Raw genomic sequence first — 20,874 nt, 5'->3', positions numbered from 1 at the left:
TAACCCTATTCTAACCATAACCCTATTCTAACCATAACCCTAACCCTATTCTAACCCTAACCCTATTCTAACCCTAACATAACATTAACCCTATTCTAACCCTAACCCTATTCTAACCCTAACCCTATTCTAACCATAACCCTAACCCTATTCTAACCCTAACCCTATTCTAACCATAACCCTAACCCTATTCTAACCATAACCCTAACCCTATTCTAACCATAACCCTATTCTAACCCTAACCCTATTCTAACCATAACCCTATTCTAACCCTAACCCCATTCTAACCATAACCCTATTCTAACCCTAACCCTATTCTAACCCTAACCCTAACCCTATTCTAACCATAACCCTATTCTAACCCTAACCCTAACCCTATTCTAACTATAACCCTAACCCTATTCTAACCATAACCCTATTCTAACCATAACCCTAACCCTATTCTAACCATAACCCTATTCTAACCCTAACCCTATTCTAACCATAACCCTAACCCTATTCTAACCATAACCCTAACCCTATTCTAACCATAACCATATTCTAACCCTAACCCTATTCTAACCCTAACCCTATTCTAACCATAACCCTATTCTAACCCTAACCCTATTCTAACCATAACCCTATTCTAACCATAACCCTATTCTAACCCTAACCCTATTCTAACTATAACCCTAACCCTATTCTAACCATAACCCTATTCTAACCGTAACCCTAACCCTATTCTAACCATAACCCTATTCTAACCCTAACCCCATTCTAACCATAACCCTATTCTAACCCTAACCCTATTCTAACCCTAACCCTAACCCTATTCTAACCCAGTTCTAACCCTAACCCTACTCTAACCCTAACCCTATCCTAACCCAGTTCTAACCCAAATCTAATCCTAACCCAGTTCTAACCCTAATCCTAGCCCTAACCCTAATCCTAACCCAGTTCTAACCCTAATCCTAGCCCTAACCCTATCCTAACCCAATTCTAACCCTGATCCTATTCTAACCCTAACCTAATCCAATTCTAAACCTGACACTACTCTAACCATAACCCTATCCTAATCCAAATCTAACCCTAACCCTATCCTAACCCAATTCTAACCTTTCCCCTAACCATATTCAAACACAAAACCAATTATAACCCTAAGATAGAGCAGGGGTCTTCAAACTACGGCCCTCCTGCTGTTCAGGAACTACAATTCCCATCAGGCCTAGTCATGTCTGTGAATGTCAGAGCTTTACAATGCCTCATGGGATGTGTAGTTCCGCAACAGCTGGAGGGCCGTAGTTTGAGAATCCCTGGTCTAACCCAATTATAACCCTAACCCTATTCTAACCATAACCCTAACCCTATTCTAACCATAACCCTAACCCTATTCTAACCATAACCCTATTCTAACCACAACCCTAACCCTATTCTAACCCTAACCCTATTCTAACCCTAACCCTATTCTAACCATAACCCTAACCCTATTCTAACCATAACCCTATTCTAACCCTATTCTAACCATAACCCTATTCTAACCATAACCCTAACCCTATTCTAACCCTAACCCTATTCTAACCCTAACATAACATTAACCCTATTCTAACCCTAACCCTATTCTAACCATAACCCTAACCCTATTCTAACCCTAACCCTATTCTAACCATAACCCTAACCCTATTCTAACCATAACCCTAACCCTATTCTAACCATAACCCTATTCTAACCCTAACCCTATTCTAACCATAACCCTATTCTAACCCTAACCCCATTCTAACCATAACCCTATTCTAACCCTAACCCTATTCTAACCCTAACCCTAACCCTATTCTAACCATAACCCTATTCTAACCCTAACCCTAACCCTATTCTAACTATAACCCTAACCCTATTCTAACCATAACCCTATTGTAACCATAACCCTAACCCTATTCTAACCATAACCCTATTCTAACCCTAACCCTATTCTAACCATAACCCTAACCCTATTCTAACCATAACCCTAACCCTATTCTAACCATAACCATATTCTAACCCTAACCCTATTCTAACCCTAACCCTATTCTAACCATAACCCTATTCTAACCCTAACCCTATTCTAACCATAACCCTATTCTAACCATAACCCTATTCTAACCCTAACCCTAACCCTATTCTAACTATAACCCTAACCCTATTCTAACCATAACCCTATTCTAACCGTAACCCTAACCCTATTCTAACCATAACCCTATTCTAACCCTAACCCTAACCCTATTCTAACTATAACCCTAACCCTATTCTAACCATAACCCTATTCTAACCATAACCCTAACCCTATTCTAACCATAACCCTATTCTAACCCTAACCCTATTCTAACCATAACCCTAACCCTATTCTAACCATAACCCTAACCCTATTCTAACCATAACCATATTCTAACCCTAACCCTATTCTAACCCTAACCCTATTCTAACCATAACCCTATTCTAACCCTAACCCTATTCTAACCATAACCCTATTCTAACCATAACCCTATTCTAACCCTAACCCTATTCTAACTATAACCCTAACCCTATTCTAACCATAACCCTATTCTAACCGTAACCCTAACCCTATTCTAACCATAACCCTATTCTAACCCTAACCCTATTCTAACCCTAACCCTATTCTAACCATAACCCTAACCCTATTCTAACCATAACCCTAACCCTATTCTAACCATAACCCTATTCTAACCCTAACCCTATTCTAACCATAACCCTATTCTAACCATAACCCTATTCTAACCATAACCCTAACCATATTCTAACCATAACCCTATTCTAACCCTAACCCTATTCTAACCCTAACCCTATTCTAACCATAACCCTAACCCTATTCTAACCATAACCCTAACCCTATTCTAACCATAACCCTATTCTAACCCTAACCCTATTCTAACCCTAACCCTATTCTAACCATAACCCTATTCTAACCATAACCCTAACCCTATTCTAACCATAACCCTAACTATTCTAACCATAACCCTATTCTAACCATAACCCTAACCCTATTCTAACCATAACCCTATTCTAACCATAACCCTATTCTAACCATAACCCTATTCTAACCCTAACCCTATTCTAACCCTAACCCTATTCTAACCATAACCCTAACCCTATTCTAACCATAACCCTATTCTAACCATAACCCTATTCTAACCCTAACCTTATTCTAACCATAACCCAATTCTAACCCTAACCCTATTCTAACCATAACCCTAACCCTATTCTAACCCTAACCGTATTCTAACCATAACCCTAACCCAATTCTAACCCTAACCCTTTTCTAACCATAACCCTAACCCTATTCTAACCATAACCCTATTCTAACCCTAACCCTATTCTAACCATAACCCTAACCCAATTCTAACCCTAACCCTATTCTAACCATAACCCTAACCCTATTCTAACCATAACCCTATTCTAACCATAACCCTATTCTAACCATAACCCTAACCATATTCTAACCATAACCCTATTCTAACCCTAACCCTATTCTAACCCTAACCCTATTCTAACCATAACCCTAACCCTATTCTAACCATAACCCTAACCCTATTCTAACCATAACCCTATTCTAACCCTAACCCTATTCTAACCCTAACCCTATTCTAACCCTAACCCTATTCTAACAATAACCCTATTCTAACCATAACCCTATTCTAACCATAACCCTATTCTAACCCTAACCCTATTCTAACCCTAACCCTATTCTAACCATAACCCTAACCCTATTCTAACCATAACCCAATTCTAACCCTAACCCTATTCTAACCATAACCCTAACCCTATTCAAACCCTAACCCTATTCTAACCATAACCCTAACCCTATTCTAAACCATAACCCTATTCTAACCATAACCCTATTCTAACCCTAACCCAATTCTAACCCTAACCCTATTCTAACCATAACCCTAACCCTATTCTAACCATAACCCTAACCCTATTCTAACCATAACCCTAACTCCAACCTAACCCTATCCTAACTCTAACCCTAACCCTATTCTAACCATAACCCTAACCCTATTCTAACCATAACCCTAACCCTATTCTAACCATAACCCTATTCTAACCCTAACCCTATTCTAACCATAACCCTAACCATATTCTAACCATAACCCTATTCTAACCCTAACCCTATTCTAACCCTAACCCTATTCTAACCATAACCCTAACCCTATTCTAACCATAACCCTAACCCTATTCTAACCATAACCCTATTCTAACCCTAACCCTATTCTAACCCTAACCCTATTCTAACCCTAACCCTATTCTAACCATAACCCTATTCTAACCATAACCCTAACCCTATTCTAACCATAACCCTAACTATTCTAACCATAACCCTATTCTAACCATAACCCTAACCCTATTCTAACCATAACCCTATTCTAACCATAACCCTATTCTAACCCTAACCCTATTCTAACCCTAACCCTATTCTAACCATAACCCTAACCCTATTCTAACCATAACCCTATTCTAACCATAACCCTATTCTAACCCTAACCTTATTCTAACCATAACCCAATTCTAACCCTAACCCTATTCTAACCATAACCCTAACCCAATTCTAACCCTAACCCTATTCTAACCATAACCCTAACCCTATTCTAACCATAACCCTATTCTAACCCTAACCCTATTCTAACCATAACCCTAACCCAATTCTAACCCTAACCCTATTCTAACCATAACCCTATTCTAACCATAACCCTAACCCTATTCTAACCATAACCCTATTCTAACCATAACCCTATTCTAACCATAACCCTATTCTAACCCTAACCCTATTCTAACCATAACCCTAACCCTATTCTAACCATAACCCTAACCCTATTCTAACCATAACCCTATTCTAACCCTAACCCTATTCTAACCCTAACCCTATTCTAACCCTAACCCTATTCTAACCATAACCCTATTCTAACCATAACCCTATTCTAACCATAACCCTATTCTAACCATAACCCTATTCTAACCCTAACCCTATTCTAACCCTAACCCTATTCTAACCATAACCCTAACCCTATTCTAACCATAACCCAATTCTAACCCTAACCCTATTCTAACCATAACCCTAACCCTATTCAAACCCTAACCCTATTCTAACCCTAACCCTATTCTAACCCTAACCCTATTCTAACCATAACCCTAACCCAATTCTAACCATAACCCTAACCCTATTCAAACCCTAACCCTATTCTAACCCTAACCCTAACCCTATTCTAACCATAACCCTATTCTAACCCTAACCCAATTCTAACCCTAACCCTATTCTAACCATAACCCTAACCCTATTCTAACCATAACCCTAACTCCAACCTAACCCTATCCTAACTCTAACCCTAACCCTATTCTAACCATAACCCTATTCTAACGCTATCTCTAACTCGGATAGTTCCACTAGAGTGGGGGTCCCCAAACTGTTTTTAAGTCCAAGACCAAGATATTACCAACATAGTACATTTTACAAATATTTCTGGACTGAAAAAACAATTTAAATAAATGAGTTCTTCCTTATATCAGGGTCCCCATCTGAGTCCCTTCTTACATCAAGGTCCTCATCAGAGTATCCCCCTACATCAGGGTCCCCATCAGAGTCCCCCTTATATGAGGGGCCCTTCTTAAATCAGGATCCCCCTCAGAATCTCCCCCTACACCAGTCTCCCCATCAGAGTCCCCTCTTACATCAGGGTCTCCATCAGAGTCCCCCCTTTATCGGGGTCCCCATCAGAGTCCCCCGTGATATCAGAGTCCCCCCTTACATCAGGCTGAAGCAGACTCTGGTGACCCAAATCCTCAATCTGTGCACATGCCACCTTAGCTGCGGGCCATATAAAATATGTTGGGTGATCAGATCTGGCCCCAGGGCTGTGGTTTGGAGACATCTGTACTGCAGTCTGTGCCTGTTTATAAATTCAAGCTGAGAATGACTACACTGTGCGCATGCTGGACTGCAGAGCTAACACTTCACCAATGATTTCTGCCTTTTGTCTCCCCCTAACTGACAGGCACACGTGGAGAAGTTTGAAGTGTTGCTCCTCCTTTTTATTACCCCCCAGCTGAGCGGGTGTCACCCCGAAAGGATCATCTCTGCTCCCATAGGGAGGGGAACTTTCCCTTCTCTGTTGCTGCATGAGTTTTACTGACTGTTTGGTGGATGAGGTGAGTACTTTGTGTGGCTTCCGGGTACAGGACTGCCACTTCAGCTTCTATTCCATTTTTATTTTAACCTTTTAGTCTTTAATTTTCCTGCAGAAAGATTACTACAGAAGTAACCAGCAATACAAAACGAGTGTGTCCTGTGACCAATCACAATACAGTTTACTCCCCCGCTATTCCCATCCACAGGGACTGTCCACTGTGCACTGCTGCCCCCTAGAGTCCAATATTCATATTACACCCAACAGGGAGCTCATTATCCACGACACTGGAAGTCAGAGGAATGCAAAGACCTACAGGACAGGGAATCACTGAGAGGAAGAGCGCCACCCTGTGGGATAAACCGTGCATTACTCATCTAATGAAAATTATTTAGGAAGATTACTGCTTTGTATAATGTGCATAATTATACAGGAGTGACATCACCGCTCTCCAGATATAAGATATATTATACAGGAGTGACATCACCGCTCTCCAGATATAAGATATATTATACAGGAGTGACATCACCGCTCTCCAGATATAAGATATATTATACAGAGTGACATCACCGCTCTCCAGATATAAGATATATTATACAGAGTGACATCACCGCTCTCCAGATATAAGATATATTATACAAAGTGACATCACCGCTCTCCAGATATAAGATATATTATACAGAGTGACATCACCGCTCTCCAGATATAAGATATATTATACAGAGTGACATCACCGCTCTCCAGATATAAGATATATTATACAGAGTGACATCACCACTCTCCAGATATAAGATATATTATACAGAGTGACATCACCACTCTCCAGATATAAGATATATTATACAGAGTGACATCACCGCCCTCCAGATATAAGATATATTATACAGAGTGACATCACCGCTCTCCAGATATAAGATATATTATACAGAGTGACATCACCGCTCTCCAGATATAAGATATATTATACAGGAGTGACATCACCACTCTCCAGATATAAGATATATTATACAGGAGTGACATCACCGCTCTCCAGATATAAGATATATTATACAGAGTGACATCACCGCTCTCCAGATATAAGATATATTATACAGAGTGACATCACCGCTCTCCAGATATAAGATATATTATACAGGAGTGACATCACCACTCTCCAGATATAAGATATATTATACAGGAGTGACATCACCGCTCTCCAGATATAAGATATATTATACAGAGTGACATCATCACTCTCCAGATATAAGATATATTATACAGAGTGACATCACCGCTCTCCAGATATAAGATATATTATACAGAGTGACATCATCACTCTCCAGATATAAGATATATTATACAGGAGTGACATCACCGCTCTCCAGATATAAGATATATTATACAGAGTGATATATGGGGGATTTGCTGTCATGGCCGCCTTCCCTCTCCTCCTCAGTCAGGTGACAACAATGATTTGTTGTCTCACAATCTCAGTAAACATTTTTTTACCCTGAATTCGCTGCAAGAGGTTAAAGGTCGGAGCCAACATGGAACGAGCTTATCAGTGAGTGTGGGTGATGGCATCTTGTGCAACTGTTTGCTTCTCCTCAACCTTCGCCCCGACCTGAGAACGATGACATTGCTGCCTCCAGCACAATTTATAAAATCATTTCTGACTCTCAGGGCCAACAATTGTCAGCTTCAGTCTTTAAAGGCGACTCCGCCGAGAAAATCAGATTTCAGGGTTTGGTGGCGCCTGAAGACTAAAACACGCTCATGGCCGTTTAATTATTTAGCACTTGGAGGAAGCCAGTGCTAATGTCACTCCTCACTCCAATAGGGCCCCTGTGTGCCCCTGTGTGCTCTGTGACTCCAGGTGCGCCCCTGTGTGCTCTGTGACTCCAGGTGCGCCCCTGTGTGCTCTGTAATTCCAGGTGTCCCCCTGTGTGCTCTGTGACTCCAGGTGTGCCCCTGTGTGCTCTGTAATTCCAGGTGTGCCCCTGTGTGCTCTGTGACTCCAGGTGCGCCCCTGTGTGCTCTGTGACTCCAGGTGCGCCCCTGTGTGCTCTGTAATTCCAGGTGTGCCCCTGTGTGCTCTGTAATTCCAGGTGTGCCCATGTGTGCTCTGTGACTCCAGGTGCACCCCTGTGTGCTCTGTGACTCCAGGTGCGCTCCTATATGCTCTGTGACTCCAGGTGCGCCCCTGTGTGCTCTGTAATTCCAGGTGTGCCCCTGTGTGCTCTGTGACTCCAGGTGCGCCCCTGTGTGCTCTGTGACTCCAGGTGCACCCCTGTGTGCTCTGTGACTCCAGGTGCGCCCCTGTGTGCTCTGTAATTCCAGGTGCGCCCCTGTGTGCTCTGTGACTCCAGGTGCACCCCTGTGTGCTCTGTGACTCCAGGTGGACCCCTGTGTGCTCTGTGACTCCAGGTGCACCCCTGTGTGCTCTGTGACTCTAGGTGTGCCTGTGTGCGCTGTGACTCCAGGTGTGCCTGTGTGCTCTGTGACTCCAGGTGTGCCCCTGTGTGCTCTGTGACTCCAGGTGCGCCCCTGTGTGCTCTGTGACTCCAGGTGTGCCCCTGTGTGCTCTGTGACTCCAGGTGTGCCCCTGTGTGCTCTGTGACTCCAGGTGCGCTCCTATATGCTCTGTGACTCCAGGCGCGCCCCTGTGTGCTCTGTGATTCCAGGTGCGCCCCTGTGTGCTCTGTGATTCCAGGTGCGCTCCTGTGTGCTCTGTGATTCCAGGCGCGCCCCTGTGTGCTCTGTGACTCCAGGTGCGCCCCTGTGTGCTCTGTGACTCCAGGAGCGCTCCTATATGCTCTGTGACTCCAGGCGCGCCCCTGTGTGCTCTGTGATTCCAGGTGCGCCCCTGTGTGCTCTGTGACTCCAGGTGTGCCTGTGTGCTCTGTGACTCCAGGTGCGCCCCTGTGTGCTCTGTGACTCCAGGTGCGCCCCTGTGTGCTCTGTGACTCCAGGTGCGCTCCTGTGTGCTCTGTGATTCCAGGCGCGCCCCTGTGTGCTCTGTGATTCCAGGCGCGCCCCTGTGTGCTCTGTGACTCCAGGTGCGCCCCTGTGTGCTCTGTGACTCCAGGTGCGCTCCTATATGCTCTGTGACTCCAGGCGCGCCCCTGTGTGCTCTGTGATTCCAGGTGCGCCCCTGTGTGCTCTGTGACTCCAGGTGTGCCTGTGTGCTCTGTGACTCCAGGTGCGCCCCTGTGTGCTCTGTGACTCCAGGTGCGCCCCTGTGTGCTCTGTGACTCCAGGTGCGCTCCTATATGCTATGTGACTCCAGGTGCGCCCCTGTGTGCTCTGTAATTCCAGGTGTGCCCCTGTGTGCTCTGTGACTCCAGGTGCGCCCCTGTGTGCTCTGTGACTCCAGGTGCGCCCCTGTGTGCTCTGTGACTCCAGGTGCGCTCCTATATGCTCTGTGACTCCAGGCGCACCCCTGTGTGCTCTGTGATTCCAGGTGCGCCCCTGTGTGCTCTGTGATTCCAGGTGCGCTCCTGTGTGCTCTGTGATTCCAGGTGCGCCCCTGTGTGCTCTGTGACTCCAGGTGCGCCCCTGTGTGCGCTGTGACTCCAGGTGCGCCCCTGTGTGCTCTGTGACTCCAGGTGCGCCCCTGTGTGCGCTGTGACTCCAGGTGCCCCCCTGTGTGCTCTGTGACTCCAGGTGCGCCCCTGTGTGCGCTGTGACTCCAGGTGCGCCCCTGTGTGCTCTGTGACTCCAGGTGCGCCCCTGTGTGCTCTGTGACTCCATCAGTGCCCCTGTGTGCTCTGTGACTCCAGGTGTGCCCCCGTGTGCTCTGTGACTCCAGGTGTGCCTCTGTGTGCTCTGTGACTCCATCAGTGTCCCTGTGTGCTCTGTGACTCCATCAGTGTCCCTGTGTGCTCTGTGACTCCAGGTGTGCCCCTGTGTGCTCTGTGACTCCATCAGTGCCCCTGTGTGCTCTGTGACTCCAGGTGCGCCCCTGTGTGCGCTGTGACTCCAGGTGTGCCTGTGTGCTCTGTGACTCCAGGTGCGCCCCTGTGTGCTCTGTGACTCCAGGTGCACCCCTGTGTGCTCTGTGATTCCAGGTGTGCCCCTGTGTGCTCTGTGACTCCAGGTGCACCCCTGTGTGCTCTGTGACTCCAGGTGTGCCCCTGTGTGCTCTGTGACTCCAGGTGCGCCCCTGTGTGCGCTGTGACTCCAGGTGCGCGTCTGTGTGCTCTGTAATTCCAGGTGTGCCCCTGTGTGCTCTGTGACTCCAGGTGTGCCCCTGTGTGCGCTGTGACTCCAGGTGTGCCCCTGTGTGCTCTGTGACTCCAGGTGCGCCCCTGTGTGCTCTGTGACTCCAGGTGCACCCCTGTGTGCTCTGTGACTCCAGGTGTGCCCCTGTGTGCTCTGTGACTCCAGGTGTGCCCCTGTGTGCTCTGTGATTCCAGGTGCGCCCCTGTGTGCTCTGTGACTCCAGGTGTGCCCCTGTGTGCTCTGTGACTCCAGGGGCGCTCCTATATGCTCTGTGACTCCAGGCGCACCCCTGTGTGCTCTGTGATTCCAGGTGCGCCCCTGTGTGCTCTGTGATTCCAGGTGCGCTCCTGTGTGCTCTGTGATTCCAGGTGCGCCCCTGTGTGCTCTGTGACTCCAGGTGCGCCCCTGTGTGCTCTGTGACTCCAGGTGCGCTCCTATATGCTCTGTGACTCCAGGCGCGCCCCTGTGTGCTCTGTGATTCCAGGTGCGCCCCTGTGTGCTCTGTGACTCCAGGTGTGCCTGTGTGCTCTGTGACTCCAGGTGTGCCTGTGTGCTCTGTGACTCCATCAGTGCCCCTGTGTGCTCTGTGACTCCAGGTGTGCCCCTGTGTGCTCTGTGACTCCAGGTGTGTCCCCGTGTGCTCTGTGACTCCAGGTGTGCCCCTGTGTGCTCTGTGACTCCATCAGTGTCCCTGTGTGCTCTGTGACTCCAGGCGCGCCCCTGTGTGCTCTGTGACTCCATCAGAGCCCCTGTGTGCTCTGTGACTCCAGGTGTGCCCGTGTGCTCTGTGACTCCAGGTGTGCCCGTGTGCTCTGTGACTCCATCAGTGCCCCTGTGTGCTCTGTGACTCCAGGTGTGCCCCTGTGTGCTCTGTGACTCCAGGTGTGCCCCTGTGTGCTCTGTGACTCCAGGTGTGCCCCTGTGTGCTCTGTGATTCCAGGTGCGCCCCTGTGTGCTCTGTGACTCCAGGTGTGCCCCTGTGTGCTCTGTGACTCCAGGTGCGCTCCTATATGCTCTGTGACTCCAGGCGCACCCCTGTGTGCTTTGTGATTCCAGGTGCGCCCCTGTGTGCTCTGTGATTCCAGGTGCGCTCCTGTGTGCTCTGTGATTCCAGGTGCGCCCCTGTGTGCTCTGTGACTCCAGGTGTGCCCGTGTGCTCTGTGACTCCAGGTGTGCCCGTGTGCTCTGTGACTCCATCAGTGCCCCTGTGTGCTCTGTGACTCCAGGTGTGCCCCTGTGTGCTCTGTGACTCCATCAGTGCCCCTGTGTGCTCTGTGACTCCAGGTGCGCCCCTGTGTGCGCTGTGACTCCAGGTGCGCCCCTGTGTGCTCTGTGACTCCAGGTGCGCCCCTGTGTGCGCTGTGACTCCAGGTGCGCCCCTGTGTGCTCTGTGATTCCAGGTGCGCTCCTGTGTGCTCTGTGATTCCAGGTGCGCCCCTGTGTGCTCTGTGACTCCAGGTGCGCCCCTGTGTGCTATGTGACTCCAGGTGCGCTCCTATATGCTCTGTGACTCCAGGCGCGCCCCTGTGTGCTCTGTGATTCCAGGTGCGCCCCTGTGTGCTCTGTGACTCCAGGTGTGCCTGTGTGCTCTGTGACTCCAGGTGTGCCTGTGTGCTCTGTGACTCCATCAGTGCCCCTGTGTGCTCTGTGACTCCAGGTGTGCCCCTGTGTGCTCTGTGACTCCAGGTGTGCCCCCGTGTGCTCTGTGACTCCAGGTGTGCCCCTGTGTGCTCTGTGACTCCATCAGTGTCCCTGTGTGCTCTGTGACTCCAGGCGCGCCCCTGTGTGCTCTGTGACTCCATCAGTGCCCCTGTGTGCTCTGTGACTCCAGGTGTGCCCGTGTGCTCTGTGACTCCAGGTGTGCCCGTGTGCTCTGTGACTCCATCAGTGCCCCTGTGTGCTCTGTGACTCCAGGTGTGCCCCTGTGTGCTCTGTGACTCCATCAGTGCCCCTGTGTGCTCTGTGACTCCAGGTGCGCCCCTGTGTGCGCTGTGACTCCAGGTGCGCCCCTGTGTGCTCTGTGACTCCAGGTGCGCCCCTGTGTGCGCTGTGACTCCAGGTGCGCCCCTGTGTGCTTTGTGATTTCAGGTGCGCCCCTGTGTGCTCTGTGACTCCAGGTGCGCCCCTGTGTGCTCTGTGACTCCAGGTGCGCCCCTGTGTGCTCTGTGACTCCAGGTGCGCCCCTGTGTGCGCTGTGACTCCAGGTGCGCCCCTGTGTGCTCTGTGATTTCAGGTGCGCCCCTGTGTGCTCTGTGATTTCAGGTGCGCCCCTGTGTGCTCTGTGACTCCAGGTGCACCCCTGTGTGCTCTGTGACTCCAGGTGCACCCCTGTGTGCTCTGTGACTCCAGGTGCGCCCCTGTGTGCTCTGTGATTTCAGGTGCGCCCCTGTGTGCGCTGTGACTCCAGGTGCGCCCCTGTGTGCGCTGTGACTCCAGGTGCGCCCCTGTGTGCTCTGTGATTTCAGGTGCGCCCCTGTGTGCTCTGTGACTCCAGGTGTGCCTGTGTGCTCTGTGATTCCAGGTGTGCCTGTGTGCTCTGTGATTCCAGGTGTGCCTGTGTGCTCTGTGACTCCAGGTGCGCCCCTGTGTGCGCTGTGACTCCAGGTGCGCCCCTGTGTGCTCTGTGATTTCAGGTGCGCCCCTGTGTGCTCTGTGATTTCAGGTGCGCCCCTGTGTGCTCTGTGACTCCAGGTGTGCCTGTGTGCTCTGTGATTCCAGGTGCGCCCCTGTAAGCGCACTAGGGTAGGGGGGGACACAGATGTAAAGGGTGCTCTGCAGACTCTGTGTCTTCCCCCTGCATCCTGTGCCTCAGAAAAGGTATGTGTGGGTGGGAAATTCCAAGCCCAGCAGCTGGCAGATACATCATGGATGAAAGGTGCCAATGCCAGAGCCTGCTTCCTCGGGTGAATGAGCTCACCATTCGCTGTCTGTAACTGAAGTCTCCCCCCTCCCTCCAAATTTTATTTGGGTACAGCGTTGCACAACCGCGCAACTGTCATTTAACCACTTAAGGACTGGTCCTATTTCTGACACATTTTCTGTCTACAATTTAAAATCAGTATTTTTGCCAAGAAATTATTTAGAACCCCCAAACATTATATATATATATTTTTTTTTAGTAGACATTAAAGGAAAAAAAGAGAGATCATTGCAATACTTTATGTCGCACCGTATTTGCGCAGCGCTATTACAAACGCAATTTTTTTGGGGAAAAAATACACTTTTTTGAATTGAAAAATAAGAAAACAGTAAAGTTAGCCCAATTTTTTTCTATAATGTGAAAGATAATGCTACGCCGAGTAGATAGATACCCAACATGTCAGGCTTTAATATTGCGCGCGCTCGTGGAATGGCGACAAACATTGATGCCTAAAAATCTCCATAGGCGACGCTTTAAATTTTTTTTACAGGTTACCAGTTTAGAGTTACAGAGGAGGTCTGGGGGTAGAATTATTGCTCTCGTTCTAACGATTGCAGCGATACCTCACATGTGTGGTTTGAACACCGTTTACATATGTGGGCGTGACTTGCGTATGCGTGAGAGCTCGGAGGGACGGGGCGCTTTACATTTTTTTTTTTTTTTTATTATTTCTTATTTATTTTACCTGTTACTTTTTATTAAAAAAAAAATTTGATCACTTTTATTCCTATTACAAGGAATGTAAACATCTCTTGTAATAGAAATAAGCAGGACAGGTCCTCTTTAATGTGAGATCTGGGGGTCCAAAAGACCTCACATCTCACATCTACACTAAAAAGCAAAAAAAAAAAAAATGGGCCCTTTAAGGCCGTTGGGAGGAAGCGATGTAGGAGGTCGCTCCGGTCCTCCAAGGCCATAGAGTGGAGTGGGGGCCAGCTTGCCCTTACTCGACTTCCTGCCTAAGACATGGACGGATTGGGTGGTTTTCCCCGCTACCGATGGCTCCAGTAATCGGGGAAAATGAGCGGGAAGCAGTGGGGGGGGGACCTCTCCCGCCACCCATAAAAGTGATCCCGTGGCGAATCCACCACTGGGACCACTTTTATGTGAAAGAGGACCACCAGCCCTGTAAGAAAATACCGGGGTTATGGCTGCTATCTGCTAACTCCGGCATTTAACGCCAAAGTACCGACATAAAACTGCGGCGGGCGGGCGGTCCGGAAGTGGTTAAAGTAACAGTGCCGTATTCTATAATACTAAATTAACAATCATGTTTGTTTTGTAATTAGATATATGTGGCATATTTGCAGCTGGTCTTGAGGAAGCATGAAGCGAAACGCGTCGACCACTACGCCAAATCAACACCTCTTGTGTTAAGTTCATAGGTAGAGGTTTTACATCTTTGCCACTAATTTTATGTGTAACCAATACATAACTTATGTGTGTTGTTTTCACAAGCCACTATGGCGTCTATCATGTTTTTATATATGATGTTTTATAAATTAATTTTTAATCTATATACCGTCCACTAGTGGGACCCGGTTCCTGCAAACCTCCTACTATAACACAGTGCCGTATTGCAAAAAATGGCCTGGTCATGAAGGGGGGCATAGGCATGCACAAGGGGTGTGCTGGGTGTGCCTGGCCACACCCAAATCACCCTGTGTGGCGCAGATTCCCCCTGCGGATATTTCATCAAAGCCCCCCAGCAGAGCTCCTAAAAATTTTTTTTTAAAAATAAGAAAATTCAATAAAAATAAAAAAAAAATACTGACCCCGTCCACTGCCCTACTGACACCAACCTCTGCCCTACTGACAAGTCCACTGCCCTACTGACACCAACCTCTGCCCCACTGACAAGTTCACTGCCCTACTGACACCAACCTCTTCCCCACTGACAAGTCCACTGCCCCACTGACACCGACCTCTGCCCTACTGACAAGTCCACTGCCATACTGACACCAACCTCTGCCCGACTGTCAAGTCCACTACCCTACTGACACCAACCTCTGCCCGACTGACAAGTCCACTGCCCTACTGACACCAACCTCTGCCCGACTGACAAGTCCACTGCCCTACTGACACCAACCTCTGCCCTACTGACAAGTCCACTGCCCTATTGACACCAACCTCTGCCCTATTGAGAAGTCCACTGCCCTACTGACACCAACCTCTGCCCTACTGACAAGTCCACTGCCCTACTGACACCAACCTCTGCCCTACTGACAAGTCCACTGCCCTACTGACACCAACCTCTGCCCTACTGAGAAGTCCACTGCCCTACTGACACCAACCTCTGCCCGACTGACAAGTCCACTGCCCTACTGACACCAACCTCTGCCCTACTGAGAAGTCCACTGCCCTATTGACACCAACCTCTGCCCTACTGACAAGTCCACTGCCCTACTGACACCAACCTCTGCCCTACTGAGAAGTCCACTGCCCTATTGACACCAACCTCTGCCCTACTGAGAAGTCCACTGCCCTACTGACACCAACCTCTGCCCTACTGACAAGTCCACTGCCCTACTGACACCAACCTCTGCCCTACTGACAAGTCCACTGCCCTACTTACACCAACCTCTGCCCTACTGAGAAGTCCACTGCCCTACTGACACCAACCTCTGCCCTACTGACAAGTCCACTGCCCTACTGACACCAACCTCTGCCCGACTGACAAGTCCACGGCCCTATTGACACCAACCTCTGCCCGACTGACAAGTCCACTGCCCTACTGACACCAACCTCTGCCCTACTGACAAGTCCACTGCCCTACTGACACCAACCTCTGCCCCACTGACAAGTTCACTGCCCTACTGACACCAACCTCTGCCCCACTGACAAGTCCACTGCCCCACTGACACCAACCTCTGCCCTACTGACAAGTCCACTGCCCCACTGACACAGACCTCTGCCCTACTGACAAGTCCACTGCCATACTGACACCAACCTCTGCCCGACTGTCAAGTCCACTACCCTACTGACACCAACCTCTGCCCGACTGACAAGTCCACTGCCCTACTGACACCAACCTCTGCCCTACTGAGAAGTCCACTGCCCTATTGACACCAACCTCTGCCCTACTGACAAGTCCACTGCCCTACTGACACCAACCTCTGCCCTACTGACAAGTCCACTGCCCTACTGACACCAACCTCTGCCCTACTGACAAGTCCACTGCCCTACTTACACCAACCTCTGCCCTACTGAGAAGTCCACTGCCCTACTGACACCAACCTCTGCCCGACTGACAAGTCCACTGCCCTACTGACACCAACCTCTGCCCGACTGACAAGTCCACTGCCCTACTGACACCAACCTCTGCCTGACTGACAAGTCCACGGCCCTATTGACACCAACCTCTGCCCTACTGAGAAGTCCACTGCCCTACTAACACCGTCCATGTTTTAATATATTTGGGGTGCACACCCTAATGCAATAGGCTTAGGGGGGTAAATGTTTCCGAGGTCAAGTGGTTAAGGATGAAAACATGTCATGTGACTGATGTCTGAATATTCCCCCTCTCTAAAACGATCTACCATGAATGATTGACTTGGGTCTGTTTGGCGATGGATCAAGAAAAGGTGAAGAGGGGGGAAAACACACAGAGCTTCTCTGGGTCAGCGTCCTCGTCAATCATTGCGCAATCAGCACGCGGATTTGACACTTCCTTATTATTCCTGTGAAAGAAGAGTATTATCTTTCACAAAATGTCCTGGGGAGCGAGGGGAGGGGGGGGAGGGTCTGTTTGTGATGTCCCAGGTGATGGCGGCTAATTGATGTTTTCCTCCTTCGACCCCTTAGAAGTATCTGGCAGGTCTGGGCCAGTTCCGACTTTGTTGTGGATGTTTCAACACAGTTCTGTCCCTGATACTTTTGTACTAAGGCTTCATGCACTTTGGGCGTTTAACCCCCGTGCATCCAGCCCTGCGTCTATAAGAGAACGCGCTCTACGGCGAATTACCTGGAGGACTGGAAACTGGTGCACTGGTCCCAATGCTTTGAATTATATTACTAATCAATAATACAATAAAGCTGGATACTTGGTAACATCCATTGTAACAACTCTTTATTGGCTACATGGCTGGAAACAGCAACAACACCCTAATGCGTTTCGGCTGAAGCCTTACTCGTAGCATGCCGAAACGCGTTAGCATGTTATTGCTCTATCCAGCCATGTAGCCAATAAGGAATCATTGCAGTGGATGTTACGGAGTATCCAGCTTTATTGTATCAGAGGATTACTGTGTGCTTTGACACCCTAAAATACAGTATCACACAAAAGTAAGTACACCCCTCCCATTTTTGTAAATATTTTATTCTATCTTTTCATGTGACAACACTGAAGAAATGACACTTTGCTACAATGTAAAGTAGTGAGTGTACAGCTTGTATAACAGTGTAAATTTTCTGTCACCTCAAAATAACTCAACACACAGCCATTAATGTCTAAACTGCTGGCAACAAAAGTGAGTACACCCCTAAGTGACAATGTCCAAATTGGGCCCAATTAGCCATTTTCCCTCCCCGGTGTCATGTGACTCGTTAGTGTTACAAGGTCTCAGGTGTGAATGGGGGGCAAGTGTGTTACATTTGGTGTTATCGCTCTCACTCTCTCATACTGGTCACTGGAAGTTCAACATGGCACCTCATGGCAAAGAACTCTCTGAGGATCTGAAAAAAGAATTGTTGCTCTACATAAAGATGTCCTAGGTTATAGGAAGATTGCCAAGACCCTGAAACTGAGCTGCAGCACGGTGGCCAAGACCATACATCTGTTTAACAGGCCAGGTTCCACTAAGAACAGGCCTCGCCGTGATCGACCAAAGAAGTTGAGTGCACGTGCTCAGCATCATATCCAGAGGTTGTCTTTGAGAAATAGACGTGCACATTGCTTGATGGGTTTACTTTAAGTTATCTCATGAGTTTCAATGTACTTTAAAGGTGTCCCAGATAATCCTGCAGATCTCGGTTGGTGTATCACATGACCTTTGGAGCCCTGCAATGTGTCTTGGGTCATGTCACGCACACCTGGGGCGGTTGTGAAGGACAAAGGTGATAAGCTTTATGGATTCTCAGCTGAGAGAACCAAGTCTGAGATAAAACAGAAAGCAAAGAGCATGTTGATAGAAAAACCGTGAATAGAGGGAAAGTAGCTTTCAGATATCACCATCTGTGATCAGATCTGAAGGCTGGATGGAAGCCATCTTCAGCTCATCGTCTCCACACAGCCAGCATCGTATTCTTGCCCTATTTAGAGGCAAACCTTTGTCTGTACATGGGGATTGCCATCATGTTGGCTTGGCTATGATGCTCTGGTGTATCAGCCTGAGAAATGGTCTGACCAGTTTAGTTTGGAGGGTCTCCATAAAAATATGGTTTGACCAGTTTTGTTTAGAGGGTCTCCATAAAGACATGGTTTGAGCAGTTTGGTGTGGAGGGTCTCCATAAAGACATGGTTTGAGCAGTTTGGTGTGGAGGGTCTCCATAAAGACATGGGTTGACCAGTTTGGTGTGGAGGGTCTCCATAAAGACATGGTTTGACCAGTATGGTGTGGAGGGTCTCCATAAAGACATGGTTTAACCAGTTTGGGGTGAAGGGTTTCCATAAATACATTGTTTGACCAGTTTGATGTGGAGGGTCTCCATAAAGACATGGTTTGACCAGTTTGGTGTAGAGGGTCTCCATAAACACATGGTTTGACCAGTTTGGTGTGGAGGGTCTCCATAAAGACATGGTTTGACCAGTTTAGTGTGGAGGGTCTCCATAAAGACATGGTTTGACCAGTTTGGGGTGAAGGGTCTCCATAAAGACATGGTTTGACCAGTTTGGTGTGGAGGGTCTCCATAAAGACATGGTTTGACCAGTTTGGTGTGGAGGGTCTCCATAAAGACATGGTTTGACCAGTTTGGTGTGGAGGGTCTCCATAAAGACATGGTTTGACCAGTTTGGTGTGGAGGGTTTCCATAAAGACATGGTTTGACCAGTTTAGTGTGGAGGGTCTCCATAAAGACATGGTTTAACCAGTTTGGTGTGAAGGGTCTCCATAAAGACATGGTATGACCAGTTTGGTGTGGAGGATCTCCATAAAGACATGGTTTGACCAGTTTGGTGTGGAGGGTCTCCATAAAGACATGGTTTAACCAGTTTGGTGTGGAGGGTCTCCATAAAGACATGGTTTGACCAGTTTGGTGTGGAGGGTTTCCATAAAGACATGGTTTGACCAGTATGGTGTGGAGGGTCTCCATAAAGACATGGTTTGACCAGTTTGGTGTGGACGGTCTCCATAAAGACATGGTTTGACCAGTTTGGTGTGGAGGGTCTCCATAAAGACATGGTTTGACCAGTTTGGTGTGGAGGGTCTCCATAAAGACATGGTTTGATCAGTTTGGGGTGAAGGGTTTCCATAAACACATGGTTTGACCAGTTTGGTGTGGAGGGTCTCCATAAAGACATGGTTAGACCAGTTCGGTGTGGAGGGTCTCCATAAAGACATGGTTTGATCAGTTCGGTGTGGAGGGTCTCCATAAAGACATGGTTTGAACAGTTTGGTGTGGAGGGTTTCCATAAAGACATGGTTTGACCAGTTTAGTGTGGAGGGTCTCCATAAAGACATGGTTTAACCAGTTTGGTGTGAAGGGTCTCCATAAAGACATGGTATGACCAGTTTGGTGTGGAGGATCTCCATAAAGACATGGTTTGACCAGTTTGGTATGGAGGGTCTCCATAAAGACATGGTTTAACCAGTTTGGTGTGGAGGGTCTTTTTAAAGACATGGTTTGACCAGTTTGGTGTGGAGGGTCTCCATAAAGACATGGTATGACCAGTTTGGTCTGGAGGGTCTCAATAAAGACATGGTTTGACCAGTTTGGTGTGGAGGGTTTCCATAAAGACATGGTTTGACCAGTTTGGGGTGAAGGGTTTCCATAAACACATGGTTTGATCAGTTTGGTGTGGAGGGTCTCCATAAAGACATGGTTTGACCAGTATGGTGTGGAGGGTCTCCATAAAGACATGGTTTGACCAGTATGGTGTGGAGGGTCTCCATAAAGACATGGTTTGACCAGTATGGTGTGGAGGGTCTCCATAAAGACGTGGTTTGATCATTTTCGGTTGAAGGGTTTCCATAAACACATGGTTTGACCAGTATGGTGTGGAGGGTCTGCATAAAGACATGGTTTGATCAGTTTGGGGTGAAGCGTCTCCATAAAGACTTGGTTTGACCAGCATGGTGTGGAGGGTCTCCATAAAGACTCGTATGTGCGATGGGGCATTTCTAAGCACCTTTGAGGCCAGGGCTCACATTCCAATTCAATGACTTTACAAATGTGTAGAGATTCAGTAAGATACAAACCAGAAAAAAAGAAACAATAGTTAACAAATGAGGCCCCAAGGTAAGCACTGGACCATACCATTAGGTGGTAACTTTTTGCGCACACAGTTGCAGCTATTACAGTGAGCCATTCCTTCCATCAGTGAGCATGATGGAGTATTTTATGGAGCTTCACAGACCCGTTCCAAGACAGGGCCACTTGGAAACTATTAAACAATAATTCCCCCATGGCGTTACACAGTTTTCAAGGCCAAGAAGCATTTACTGC

Source organism: Pelophylax lessonae (genome assembly GCF_965119305.1).
Source record: "Pelophylax lessonae genome assembly, chromosome: 13".
NCBI classification, from domain to species: Eukaryota; Metazoa; Chordata; class Amphibia; order Anura; family Ranidae; genus Pelophylax; species Pelophylax lessonae.
Note: the sequence above shows the minus strand (reverse complement) of the source record.